The sequence below is a fragment of the Microtus oregoni genome, unplaced genomic scaffold (assembly GCF_018167655.1).
Source record: "Microtus oregoni isolate MIOR12 unplaced genomic scaffold, Mior012 000020F_ref0000438, whole genome shotgun sequence".
Classification (NCBI taxonomy): Eukaryota; Metazoa; Chordata; class Mammalia; order Rodentia; family Cricetidae; genus Microtus; species Microtus oregoni.
In genome coordinates, this window is record NW_024543079.1 from 31,289,683 (window position 1) to 31,304,068 (window position 14,386).

The 14,386-nt window shown below is 38.1% G+C and overlaps 1 protein-coding gene across 2 annotated transcripts in view; it reads left to right on the forward strand.

Annotated features, from left to right (window-relative positions):
• Pak5 (p21 (RAC1) activated kinase 5) overlaps positions 1 to 14,386 on the forward strand; it is a 260,580-nt gene that overhangs the window by 17,729 nt on the left and 228,465 nt on the right. The window lies entirely within an intron of this gene.

The window sequence follows — 14,386 nt, forward strand, 5'->3', positions numbered from 1 at the left end:
TACCCTCTAGAGGGGATGGTCAAAGCTACATCCTCCTGGGACAGGAAGATAAGACAGAAAAGAAGCTCACCTTCACCTCTTTTAAAGGTCAGTGATCCTGTCTATGGCACTGTGCCTTCATGATCCAGTCACCTTTTGAAGGCCCCATCTGTGAGTATCATTATCATTAGGTCTAAGTGCCAACACAGAAATGTCAGAAAGATGTGCATATCCAATGCATAGTACAAAGGTTACCAATAATGGAGTATTAAACTGAGAAAACTGGAAACTATGTAACACTCCTGTTTCAGAATTCATCTATCCAAAGATGAAAGAGCCACCTTTTATCAGTCATTGATTAAAAAGTGATCCCAAGAAAGCTTAATTATTTACAGTTAACATCTGCGATTTGAGGAAATCCTCAGGTACATAGTGTGGCTGTTGGAAATCAATTTGGATACAAGTCAGCTGGAAAGCTTGCTAGCCGCATACATAGTTTTTAACCTATGTCACAAAAGTTTATGGATCTTTGGGAAATTGCTATTTAAAATGAAACAAAACATTTATCTTTTAAAATTTTATTTTCATATACAGGCCAAAGGCCATTGTCATGCTAACATACAATGTACCTTGAAAATTCCCCTCCCCACACACATCCCATTTTCTCGATTAGTCCCATTGTTCTCTATACAGTTTGATTCTACTTGCATTTCATTTATACATATATGATTTTTATCTAGACATAAGTCTCTAAAGAGCCATAAATGAGAGAAAACATAAAGTACTTAGCTTTATGACTAATTTAATTTACTTATCATGGTGATCTCCAATTGCATTCATTTTCTTCCTAATTGTATGGCTGTTTTCATTGATTACAAAAATTCATGGTGTTTGCAAAACTACAGTTTCTTTATTTAACAATACTTCTGATATTAGATACCTAGATTGATTTCATATCATAGCTAGAGTGGTGTGCAAATATCTCAGTGATACGTTGCCTTGAAGCCCTTTGAAACATACCCAGAAGTATTATAGCAGGGTTGTATGGAGAACATAGGAATCTCTCTACTAACTTCCATAGTGATTGGATTAATTTACATACCCATGGGCAGTATATAAAGGTTACCTGTTTTCTGTATCCTGGATAGCATTTTTCATTATTTTTTTTCATACTGACTGCAATTCTGCTGGGGTGCAATGGAATTTCAGTATATTTTTTTACCTGTGTTTTTCTGAAAGTAAGTAAGGATAAATGACTTTATGGTTGTTAGACATTTGTTCTTTGTGTAAAAGGTGAATTTAATGGACCTACAAAGCTTGTACAGCAAGGAAAATAGTTAACTGAGAGAAGAGACAGCCTACATGAGTTACCAAAGACACTATAGACAGACTTTTTCTTCCCAGCATCTTGTGATCTTAATTTTTCCTCTTTCTGTCCTAATTTGCCATTGTTCGGCTGTTTCTATTTTGGAGCTTTGGTAAGAAATAGATTTGTGTTGATATACCGATTTAGACTGGAGTTAAAATGAAAATTCATTTGCATGTTTGATATCTAACTTAATGGGAGGAAAATCAATGCTAAAATTGCATCCTGAATGATGTTCATGGAAATGAGCTTCTAGTGAGCTAGGGAGATCATGCCATTCCAACTTAATATGAAATATATGTACCCAGTGTACCCAGCACTTACCCTAAGCACTCTCCCTCCTCTTGAGACTTCTCATACAGAATCTATTTTCTCACAGTGACTTATGAGATGTGCTGTTGGAGAATCCTACACAAACTCCTGTTTGTTACATCATTTCAACTTTGGGGAAAGACAAAATAGAAATTAACTTTGACGGTTGCTATGTACTAGGTTGATTTTATTCAGCTGCAGACTAGATCCTAGTATCTGTTATTTCTCTAGTCTTGCCATCCATGTTACATATCAACAACAATACAATCATTATTTTGTTTGAGGAAATTCATGGAAGCTTGAGAAAATGGTAAACTTAGCATCCTAACTAATGATTATTTTCAGGTCCTTTGAGACCACGATGCTTCCAGCATTCTCCACGGATATTATCAGCTAAGTATTTGTTGATAATTCCACTGATTAGGTAGGGACATTAGGCTTGTCTGTCTATGTTTATTTGCTTTCCCTGAAAGCAAAATGTTGAGTCATGTAGAATATTAGCTTCTTTCTAGGCATAGCCTTTTGAGGTAATACTCTGGTATCACTGGGCTGTGCTAAAGAGAAACTTAATTGATGATACTTCTTAAAACATTGCCTAAATTTAATAATAATTAATAATTTAATAATAAAAAGGCATTATTCAGAAGCATCTTACTATGTTTGAGGGTCCTGACAATAGAATTTTGCAATGGGGGAGAGTTTTGTATTACCTCTAAAAATACCTTATGAGGGTGGAACTGTAGAGTCAAAAAGCAGATGGAGGCCATTGGATAAAAATTACCCAAAGGAGAAACCTTTGAGTGGGGGTAAAGAAAATTCTAGGTAAACCAGCATAACAGGATCCCTACTGAAGACCGACCATGGCAATCAGAAATAGCCTGTGGGTTGGAGGGTGGTCAGCTACCAAGAATGATAGATTTGCTAACTCACTAGGCATGGAAATTTTCTGAAACTGGTAGGTGTACAAAAGGGCCTTACTATAAAAAAAAATAGGTCTGAGAGTCAGACTAGATATAGGCAAACAAGGAATCTTTGTCAATTGCCAATGCTAGCTACTTGTCTTTTTATTTGTTCAATTTCTTTGTATGATTCCCAAATTGCCTTCAAAAAGAATATATAATCTCACTTTCTTTTCCAGGAAAATCTTAAGTCCTCCTTTTCTTCTAGTAAAAAAAGTATCATGAAATCTTTCTTCCAGACCAGTCACATAGAGAATAGGAAACACAGGGGTATGTATGGGGGGTATTTATTCTAAATGTGTCCACTTTCCCTTGTTTTACTACCATGAAGGTTTTAAAATTTTCCACAGTAGATACAATTTGATATTTGTTTTGAAAATGACAGCTGGTTTTATGATAAAAGTAGATGATGACCCCTGTGACCCCTCAGGGAAGGTCCCTGATGCAGGACACCAGTCATTGCTGGCCTTCACCTGCCATGACTTTTTTCATCTGGAACTGGCAACTTTGAAATCTGATATAAATTATGGGCATTAACCTTGAGATTTTTCTGCATGACAAAGCAGTATTTATAATATTTCGGGGGTCCTGGATTCCAGCCTCTGTGTAGACCCTTACTAGCTGTGCAAGTTGACAAAATGTATTACTTCCTCTGAAACTTAACAATCACAGGTGTCTATTGTTTCCAATTGCCATCATACTGACCAAAAAGGTGCATCTGGCTGATATTCTTTAGGAGCTGCTATAAGCTAGGAGATCAATACAGAATATGTGATGAACAGATGAATGAATTGTGCTTAATACAATAGATGACTGGTACACACTCAGTAACTACCTACAAAGACCTTTAGTTGATACCCATTTGGTAGCCTCTCAATTGGATAAGATTTTATTTTACAGATTTAGAAACTACCCACTGATGGTGGTGCATGCCAGCCCGATACACTAAAGAGGTAGAGACAGGAGTATCATGAGTCCAAAGCCAGTATAGTCCTTCAAGGATCTAGGGAGAAGGCTCAGTGGGTAAGGACATTTTCTATGCAAGAACACTCCCTATTCAACCAAAATAAAGTTAGAAAGAAATAATCAACTCTACAAAATTGTTCTTTGGCCTCATACATGCAAACACACATGAATAAGAGAGAGAGAGAGAGAGAGAGAGAGAGAGAGAGAGAGAGAGAGAGAGAGAAATGCTGATAGGCTAATTTTAAAATTAAAAACATCATTACAATTTCAATCTTAATGTTTTCTCTCCCAGAGTATCCATTTCATCACAAACTATTGTTTTTACAATATGCTTATGTATATAGTCTTTATACTATAATTTTGCCTCTGTAAAGGAAACATGGGAGCTGTGAGGAGATCCATTCTGTCATAAAGAGCAATAGATATAAGGGTCCATGTGTCGTATCCTATGATATTCTTCACTTACTGCACTGTAAAATTGTGGTTCTGGCAGAATAATAATAGAACCGAGATCTAACAGTAGTGGTGGTAATTACAGCTATGCTTTCTCCAGAAAGAAAAGTTGTTTATTACAAGGTATTAGCTCACAAGGTTAGGGAGGTCTAAAGAGCTGGGAGCCTCAAGTACAGAGGCATGAGAAGATCCATCTCCCAGTTCAAGAAATCAAGCAGAAAGTGGACCCTTCTCTGGATTGTTGTTGGTGTTCTTTTCAGAGCCTGGTGGACTGGATGATGTCCTACAACATTATAGAGGGCTGTTGACTTTACTCAGTCTATGAACTCAAATGTTTATCACCTCTAGAAACACCTTCATAAACACTGAGAAATTGTGGGCATTCTATAGTCCAGTACGAGCAACACTTGCTGTTAGCATTCACTAGAACAAGTAACCTTTACATCACTCTTCCTTCATGTGATGGTATTACTCAAAATCTCCACGAGGTTTGCACTATGGTAACCTCTATGTTTCATATAATGAAACACAATTCAGAGAAGTAAAAAAAATCGCCACTTTCTGAACTTAGACAGTCATATCTCTTGCCAGAACCCGCCATCACAATCCCAGAGCAATACTGACCTCTAGTCTTCTAGTATCAGAATTTTCATTTGAATAGTCTGGGATTTACACAGCAGTTTTTCAGATTTGGGGAGTTTAGTCATGTGACTGAGCTTTCTCAGTGGCATGCATGTTTTAGCTGGATGTCTGGCTTCAGTGACTGGAGAAGTGACTCTCTGGTTTGAGTTATTTCAGAGTCAGGACAGAGTGGTCACTTAGTGTATATGATAGAAATGCAGTGGATTTTATTTTCATTTGAGTAATTTGGTGTGATGGAATTTATCATGTACTGGGCAGAATAAAGGAAAATTTTCCAATAGTAGAAACTAGGAGAATTGCTATTGGATACCTCTCAGCTTTATTAAGACTAGATAAAGGCCATGATGGGAAGTAAATTCAGAAGGCACAGGACTGCAATAGAGAGATCCATGTGTGAACAGGATTGCTTTTTCACTAAATTCTGGGGAGACTTCAGCTTTGAGACCAGAGCTGTGAGTTTGGTTCAGACTCCAGTGTGTGGATTTGGAGAGTGATATCAGAGTGGAATCATATCCCAATAATATAACTGAGAATCAGAGGACCTTCATGGCCAAGAGTGCCTAGAGTTTTACTTACTGTATTACCTGAGGAATGTTGGGAAGCAATCCATCAAATTTTCATTGCAGATATTAAGTCAGATTAATACATCCAGGGGTATAGACAGCAAAAGTGTCACATGGTTTCCTGGTGTCCATGCTCACATCATCGACATTGTCACCATAGTACATAGAATACTGAGGTACTGAGTTAGAAAATGAGAAAATTATAAGATTGTGAGTGGGAAGGCATTTTGATAATAAGCCATTTTTTGCTCATGTATTTGGTTTGATGTGTGCTTAAGATACAGCATAAGATAAAGTGCTATGAATCAGCAATTGCCCAAATCATGGGGAACTAAAGCTTTTAAATCATAGTGTTATAATTTTTCATTTTAGCATCTATCAATTATACAAAATAATGGATTTCATTATGGCATTTTCATACTTGTTTATATAAGGTGCTTTTATCTTATTAGGCTCCGCTATCTGCTTTTGTATATATATATATATCCATTATAATTAGCAGCATTTTAATCTTAAAATGACTTTTAAAATAATAGTATGCCATCCAATTCTTGGTCTCTGAAATTCCATAAAACATGGCAATACAGCCACAAACTTTTTTAAGTTTTCATTTTTACTTTATGTGCTTGGATGTTTTGCCTATACTTATGAATTATAGCACATACATTGATGGTACCTGTAGAGACTAAAGATGACATCAGCTCCCCTGAAACTGGAGTTATGGATGGTTGTGAACCATCATATAGGTGCTGAACCCAGGTCCTCTGCAAGAGCAGCAAATGCTCTTGAATATTGAACTTTTCTCCGGCCTCACTCACCATTAACCTATTTCAAATCATGCTAGATGATATGTTAAGCCATATATGATGGAGAAAGGTCATTGGCCAATAAAGAAACTGCTTGGCCCTGTGGGTGGAGTAAACAGAACAAAATGCTGGGAGGAAGAGGAAGTGAGGTCAGAGTCTCAACAGCTCTCCTCTTGGAAGCAGACGCCTGAGAGAGACGCCTGAGAGAGACGCCATGCCCCGCTCCCAGGATGAAGCTCCGTCCCAGAATGGACATAGGCTAGAATCTTCCCGGTAAGCGCACCTTGGGGTGCCATACACAAATGATTAGAAATGGGCTAAATTAATATGTGAGAATTAGCCTAGAAGAGAATAGGCCAAGCGGTGTTTAAAAGAATACAGTGGCCCTTACTCTCTCAGGTCCCCTTCCAAATTTCTTATTTTTTTCATAACCCAGTATATACGATTAGTGCTACAAATATATGCAATGGGTGTAGAGACAACCACTTGACCACAGACAACCTACTAGTGATCACACACCCAAACGAAGACTTTTCCTTCCCCCAGCAGCTATCAGCTGCCAGTAGCTGCTCAGTAAGGAGTCAGGCCTCTCGAGCTCCTCTCCCCATCCATGCTGGACTTTAGACTGGCTTGATCTTGTACAGGTCTTCAGCAGGTAGCTACCACTGCTATGAGTTCATGACTGTGTTAGTCATTTCTTGTCCAGATGTCAGCATTTTTTCTTTTTTTTTTTTTTTTTTTTTTTTGGTTTTTCGAGACAGGGTTTCTCTGTGGCTTTGGAGCCTGTCCTGGAACTAGCTCTGTAGACCAGGCTGGTCTCGAACTCACAGAGATCCACCTGCCTCTGCCTCCCGAGTGCTGGGATTAAAGGCGTGCGCCACCATCGCCCGGCGATGTCAGCATTTTTTGATAGTCCTGCCAGTTCTATGGCTTTTACATTTTTTTCTGCTCCCTCTTCCTCAGTAGTCCCTGAGCTTTGCTAGGAAGAAGCCTGGGGTAGATGGCGGGAAGAATAAATGGGTTAATCTCCTTCAGTGCTGAGGACTCACAATTTCTTATTCTTAGCACTTTGACCACTTCTGGATTTCTGTATTGACTACTTCTCACTGAAAAAAAAAAGAAAAGAAAAAAGAAACTTTCTCTGAGCAAGGTTAGGAGCAGCAGCCTGGGTCTACGGCTATGAACACAAATATTTAGACAGCACTGAATGACTTTTAAAATTCTGAGAAATGTTGAGTACTTAAAGATGAGGTATTTTGTTTGTTTTGATTTTTCCCCTTTGTTTCATTTTGTGTTTTTGAGACACGGTCTTACTGTGTAGCTCTAACTGGCCTAGAACTTTCTATGTAGACCAGGTTAGACCTGAACTTACAGAGATCCGCCTACATCTGCCTGTCAGCTGCTGGGATTAAAGGCATGTTTCACTATGCCTGGCAAAGACAAGGTGAGGTGTTTTTTTTTTAATCTTACAACTTTAATTTATTTTTCACATTTAATAATGTTTCCCTGGTTCCTGGTACAGAGCTCCTAAGGCTCTTGGGATAGCCCAAGTATCAGGAGCACATCTGGAATGCTGATACCTCTCGGCAACGGAGCTCCAGCTGGTCTGTAGGGTATCCAAAGAGGCCAAGCTATAGTTAGAAGCCTGGAATTTTATTACCCAGTCTCTCTTTCCCAGAGGGATAAAGATGGAGATGGAGTCAGTTACAAGGCTACAGTTATGTTTGCATAGCAAAGCCCTCATAAAATCACCAAACTAGTGGGGTTTGGGAAGCCTCTGAGTTGTGAACACATTCTGGTACTGGGAGGATGATGCACTCTAGTACATTGTTTCATGGCTCTTGTATGTGTGTAAGCCACATCCCTTCAAAACTCTGAGCTGTGACTATATGAATGTGTCTCTGTGTACAGGTACCTGTGGCAGCTAGAAGAAAGGATTTGATTCCCTGGAATTGGAATTATGGGTATTTGTGAGCTATCCAACATGAGAATGAGGAACCAAAGATGGTTCCTCTGGAAAAGCAGTACGGCTCTTACCACTGAGTTGCCAATCCAGCCCCAACACTTACTTCAAAGGACACAAATGAGGAGCTAAAGACCTATATAAGAAGAAATCTGTGAAGTTCCCCAGCATGAGAGTTTGTTTCCCTGGTACTAGAGTGCACCATATTTTCTTTTCATATTATCCATTCATCTGTTGATGAGCATCTGTGCTGGTTCTATATGTTTGTTATTGTGACTAGAAACACATGATTCCCTTTTTTCCACCCTTTGTCCTTGTTTCCAACCTCTTCAAAAAGCTTTGGTACCTTTAAAAGCTTTGGTGCCTTTAAATAATAATATCTTAAGACAAGGTTTTCATTTGCTTATTTTAAAATCCTTTGGGATGTAATATCTGTGTGTTTCTGTAGTTAACCTGCATAAATAGCATGGTTTGTAATCTCTAATTTGTTTTGTAGTTAATAGTATTTCTAAATTTGAGTAATGCATAAGTATCATTAAACTGCATAGAAACCCTTCCTTTCCACTTCGTTCTGCTGGTGGTGACTAGGTACGCATAAGCAGTATTTTGAGATAACGGGGATAAAACTAGCCAAGGGCACAATCAGGGTCATCTGCTTTGGTCACAGTGTTTTAAAACAGCAATAGAAAAGTAACTAAAGCAACTCTTAAATAGGAAACACATTCATAGTCAAAATTACAAGAAGTAAAGTTTATTTAGTCTCATTTACAAAGTTCTGTCTTCTGGTGGGTATCCAGTGTAAACCATGTCTGGGATCCCTTTGGAGTCTGTGCGTGTTAAGCAGACACATCTGCAGACCAACTCTCTCCTCCTACATGGACAGGAGAAGCACTGCTTATACGCCCTTCAGAGCCTATTGCCTTCAATTTTCTCTTCCAGTCACTGCAGGGTTCACCAGCTCATGATAGCCTCCAGCCACTGTCTCACTGGTACAAGCTGGTACACATCACATGCTGTCTGAACCATATGCCACTTGCCTCCTGCCCCTGTTTCCATACAAAGCATGGGACTGTGTGAGATCCTTATTTTTACGTAAGACAAAGCACGGAAAGAAGGGGGAAAATGTCCCATGGGTCTGCGTTTTAACTAGTGGAGATCAGAAGCCAGCTAAAATGTCCTTGTTCTTCTACACTGTCTGAACTGAAGTGACTTTCCTATGGCTCTTGAAGTATGATCTCATGACCATGATATGAGGCTTCCACTCATAAAGGGGAAGTCAGCCACCTTTAATAGTGGCCATTTCCATACATGTTTTTGTACTGACCTTTGGCTTCAGAGATCCCTTGTCCTTACTTCCTAAGATGTGACTCCTAAAAGTACTTGCAATTAAAATGATGAGACACTTTGATTCAAATCATTATTCTCATTAGTCAGATTAGAAGGGTTTCATGACATGTAGATACTGAATAAAAGATTTTGTCAATGTTTTTCGTGGATAGAGAGATGGTCAGTTAGTAAAGTGCTTATGGACTTGAGCAGACATGAGGACCTGGGTTTGAGTCCTCAGCACCCGAGTAAATAACCACACTTCTAATCCTAACCCAGGGAAATAAAGATGGGAGGACCCCAAGGGCTCCCTGGCTAGCCTCTTTAGCCAAATCCATGAGCTCCAGGGTCAGTGAGAGACCCTTTCTCAAAGACGAAGGTGGAGAGTGATCAATAGAGCCATTCAGAGCTGACCTCTGGCATTCACATATGTGCATTGGTGCGTACATACACATACATAAAGACCATTAGATTAAAATAAATAGGAAATCATGAGAATGAGGAGACAGAAATCTTTGTTTATCTAACCAAAATAGTTCATTTGATTTAGATATACCATATACCATTTTATGTATTATATGATACTACAAATATAAATTCTAAAATACTGTCACTTTCAGTATATTTATATTTTAATACATTTAATACATAGTGGGACATTTAAATGATGAGTAAATGTTAATATATAAATTGCAGTATTATATGCCATGAATAATATTGTTTAGATGTTAGTAGAGATTAAATATTAGTTATATTCAACTATTTAGTTCTTTAAGAATAAGATTCTTTTGGACAAGGCACCTTTTCAGAGAAAGCTCCTTTCCTAGGAATTTTAAATTTTTGAAACAATTTCATAAGAATCTAAACTTTATATATTTATAGGAATGTGATAGGTGTGTGTAATTACATTAAAACATTTTCCTATGGATATATTTATGTATGTGATATAGGTTTTAGATGATTATCTGCTGGTACCATGCTAATTCCTTCAAAAAGTTAATGTTTCTGCCTAGGGTCCCTTTTCTCCTTCTGCCCTGCAGTGAAATGCAAGAACGACCCATTTAATTTTTCTCAGCATGACCCGAAAAATCTTCATCACAGAATATACACATAAGATTTTTGTGATTGTTTTTCAGACAGGGACAAAAGCAACACTTGGTGTGAACTGTTTTTTGCTTAGTACTCCACTCCTGTTAGAACAATCCAATATGACAAGCCTGAGCTGAGTAATTAAGGTATCTGTTTTTAGATCTGCCAGAAGGAAGACTTTTCACATCTCTTAAATTTATAGGAAGTGTCTTTATGTCATTTTCTTCTATATTAATGCCCTCTAGTGTATCTCATCTTGCTCAGTGGCCTCTGCGTCTGGAGACAGGGGCATGGCATACTGTCTCTAACTCCTGAGTGAAGGGAGGTTCATTGGTTAGACTCCCATCAGCCATGATTATGACATCAATTTCTTAAGAAAAGAAGTTTGTAGCAGGTAGCCTGTTAAAATTCAGATTGACTTTTTGGAAAGTAGAATGTAGAGATTAGGCAAGGATGAGTCGCTTTAGCCACAGAGCAGTCAGAAGTAAATCTACTGGAGAAAGCACAATGAACGGTTATTATAAATTCAAAACCAAGTCTGGTGCTGCTCCTTTGTGTCTCACTTGCTGGTCACATTTATCATTCTGTCAAAACTTGTCCTGTTTCAAATGCAAGGTCTGATTATAGCCTCTCTGTCACCCTGCAGGCATGAAGTTCAGAAAACTGCTCTCGCCTCACAGCGAGTAGTCACACATACTGATATGAGGGTTTTGGAAGAGATGCCATTGCTATCGTAGACTGAAACCTCAAGAACAAAAGTGACCTTTAAGTGTTTGCTTGCAGCTAAATTCAAATCATTTGCTTGGAAAAGGAGGCTGTTAGAAATTTAAATCAGAAAAAGAGATAAAGCCAAGAAAATGGGAGCCTGAGAGCTGTGTGAGCTCAGAAGATGAAGGTTGTTGATCTAGCTCAGAACTGGTGCCAGTTAACCCTGCCACCAAGCCCTGGAGGGCTAGAGAAGACAGCTTGATTTCATCATTAAATATTTTTATATTAATAACAAGTGCCACTCCTCATGGTCTTCCTACTCTTGCACCTTTATAAGGAATTTAGGATTATGAAGTCCTGATGCCTTCATTGTCCACTATTCAGGTGTCCCTTTACAGCGCCAACCTTGTCCCTTTCTTTTCTCCCTCCACAAGTCTCTACTGACACTATCTCACTTGCTGATGTGGGATTCCCCTCTGTATGCTGTGAATACCATTGCTTAATAAAGAAGCTTCTTTAGGCCTCCGAGTACAACTTGCCACATTCATTTTCATTCTGGGCCAACCTCCATTTCAGAAATATTGTGGGGAAACATTTATGAGAATGGTTTCAGGTTATTACCTTAATTAATAAACTGTTTAGCTACCTTCTTTAAAAATGTCTATTTTAGGCTAAACATCCACAAACTACATCATGTACAATGACCCCAGAGTGACATTTTTAGCAGCGTGGTAGAACTTTGGGTTATAACTGTCTCAGAGCTTGGTGTCTAGGAATAAGAGGGAGACTTCTAGGACAGAACTGAGGGAAGAATGCTGACACTGGACAGAGCTTTCCTTCTCATTGCAACACTACAATCATACTGCAGACTTGTCCCATATTTTGATTAAAACATTTCTGGCTATTTCTCTATCTTGTTTTAAAGCAGTCCCATCTTGCTCATGTGTGCTTAATTTTAGGGATATAAACAATAAAAGATAAGAAAATAAATAACCTTCAAATAATAACCAAATGATACTCTTTTCATCTGTTACATAGTCAAAATGGAAAAAAGAAAATCGAGCAGATGAGGGAGGGGGACTTGATCGGGGGAGGGGGAGGGAAATGGGAAGCGGTTGTGGGGACGAGGCAGAAATCCTTAATAAATAAATAAATTTAAAAAAAAATAATAAAAAAAAAAGAAAAAAGAAAATCATTGAGTAAACTTATATACTGCCTGAACCACCTCACTTCAAATTTGAGACTATTGTGCTTTGGATTGCAGTTTTTTACTGTATAATGCAAACTCTGTTCTGACAAAACATAATGGTTTAATTATAGAAGGCAAAGACTTTTCGTACTTCTTCAGCACTTTCCAACCATGGTTCTTCCGAGTGTATCATATTTATATATCTATGGATAGCACAGTGTTAGAATTTTTGTTTTTTAATGTTGTTATTTGAGGTATTAACTTGAATATCACAAAGCAAGTTACACAAAGTCTAGATTGAAATAGGACAGATCATCCAACACTCCTAAACTTACCCTAACTGTACTTCTGCCATTTTTTACTATATATTTATATGGAATAGAATTCTCTGTGTTGACAAATATAAAATCAAGATATCAATCAGCTTTGAAAAACGCCAAAGGTTATTTTTGCATCCTGCCGTATCAAATTTCCAAGATTTGATTCTTTAACACAAAATAAGCAAGCATATAATCTCATTAGTATGTAAATTATCTTTCATCCTTAATGATTAGTAAATATATATGTATATGAAAAACTATTGAGACATAAATGATGTTACATTTTTCAGTCAGTAAATGTTTGGTTTGTGTTGTAGGAGAGCAGGCCCTTTTGTTCCATCCCGCCCGGCTAGCTTACACCCTAAATAATCATCTTGGGTCATGAAAAAGTTTCAGGCATGAAAGAATCATAAGGAAACAGTGTGAAGGGTTAGATGGGCTTGCTTTCCCTGGACACTCTTATTCATCTCTGTTGATAACATTTATATGCTGGTGAATCCCTGTCCTATGCATGGAATCTAAAACAGAGCTTCTTGGTAAGCTCTACATTCTCCCTCAAGCCCTAGTCTAAGAGACAGAGCAACACTGACCTATTTAAGTGGAGGTCTGATTTTCCCCAAGCTCTAGTCTCCTCCCACTCATACAGATCTGATAAAAAAAAATCAAAATAAGTAAAACATCCAGTTGGTCACATGCAGAGGGAGGCCTTTGACAATTTCCCATTCATCTGCTATTTCTATCTACCCCCAAACTTTATGTTACATCATCCCTGTCCATAGTGCTGCTCTGGACTACGAAGCCCACCACGCTTTCTCACCGATAGACACTACCAGCTCTCGCGATGCCTTGTTCGCAACCCCCTCTCCTTTCCTCTCTCTTTTCCTCACAAGTGTGAAGTATTTTTAAAATGCAGGTCAGATTGCTGTCACCACCTCACTTTTCACTCTTCAGTGTCTTTCTCACCACATTCGGAATAGAGTTTAAGCTTTTAAATTAGCAGCCTACGAGATTATTTTCTGTCTCTCCATTGGCCTGAAGTCACTATTCTGTATCATTGTCGTTGGTTTCCCGGGGGACAGGGCCACTGCTGCGCTCTTTACTCTCCCGTGCAACCTGGCTCATTTTCTTACCCATGCAACTCAGCTTATGAGCTACATTTTCGTCAGGTTCTGACAGAAGTGTCTTCTATCTCCCTTGTCTATTTTTCTCTCCTGGTAGGAAATACAACTTTGTTGTGTTCTGTTCTGTTTATCTTCCTGCTGAGTATGTCTGGCACTTCATGAGCTCTTCTAGGTAATGCTGAATCCCCAGAGGTCACATCTCTTATTTATTTTTGATCTTTAAATCTCGAGTGTCAGACTTAGTTCTTACCATTAAGATATTCAGTTAGTATTTAGTGAGATGTGAAATAATATTTATTAGACCATTGCTTTCTCTAGCATAAAAATATTACATAGTATAAATATATAAGTTTAATGATTAAGTTATAATGAAATCCTTAGCTAGATCTAACCATTGTTAAAATAGTCACATCGTTGTTTGGGGGATTAGCCAAAAACTTTCTGATTAGTATTGAAGCTGATTCCACAGAAAGCAATACATGCCAGATACTATAAATCTGACCAAAAGTTTATAGCTGGCGAGATCACAGGTCACAGAGGGAAAATTACTACTGATGATTTGCTGAATAGACATGTTATCAAACTGCTTTTTAAATATTTTTGCTTTTGTTCTGAGACTAATAT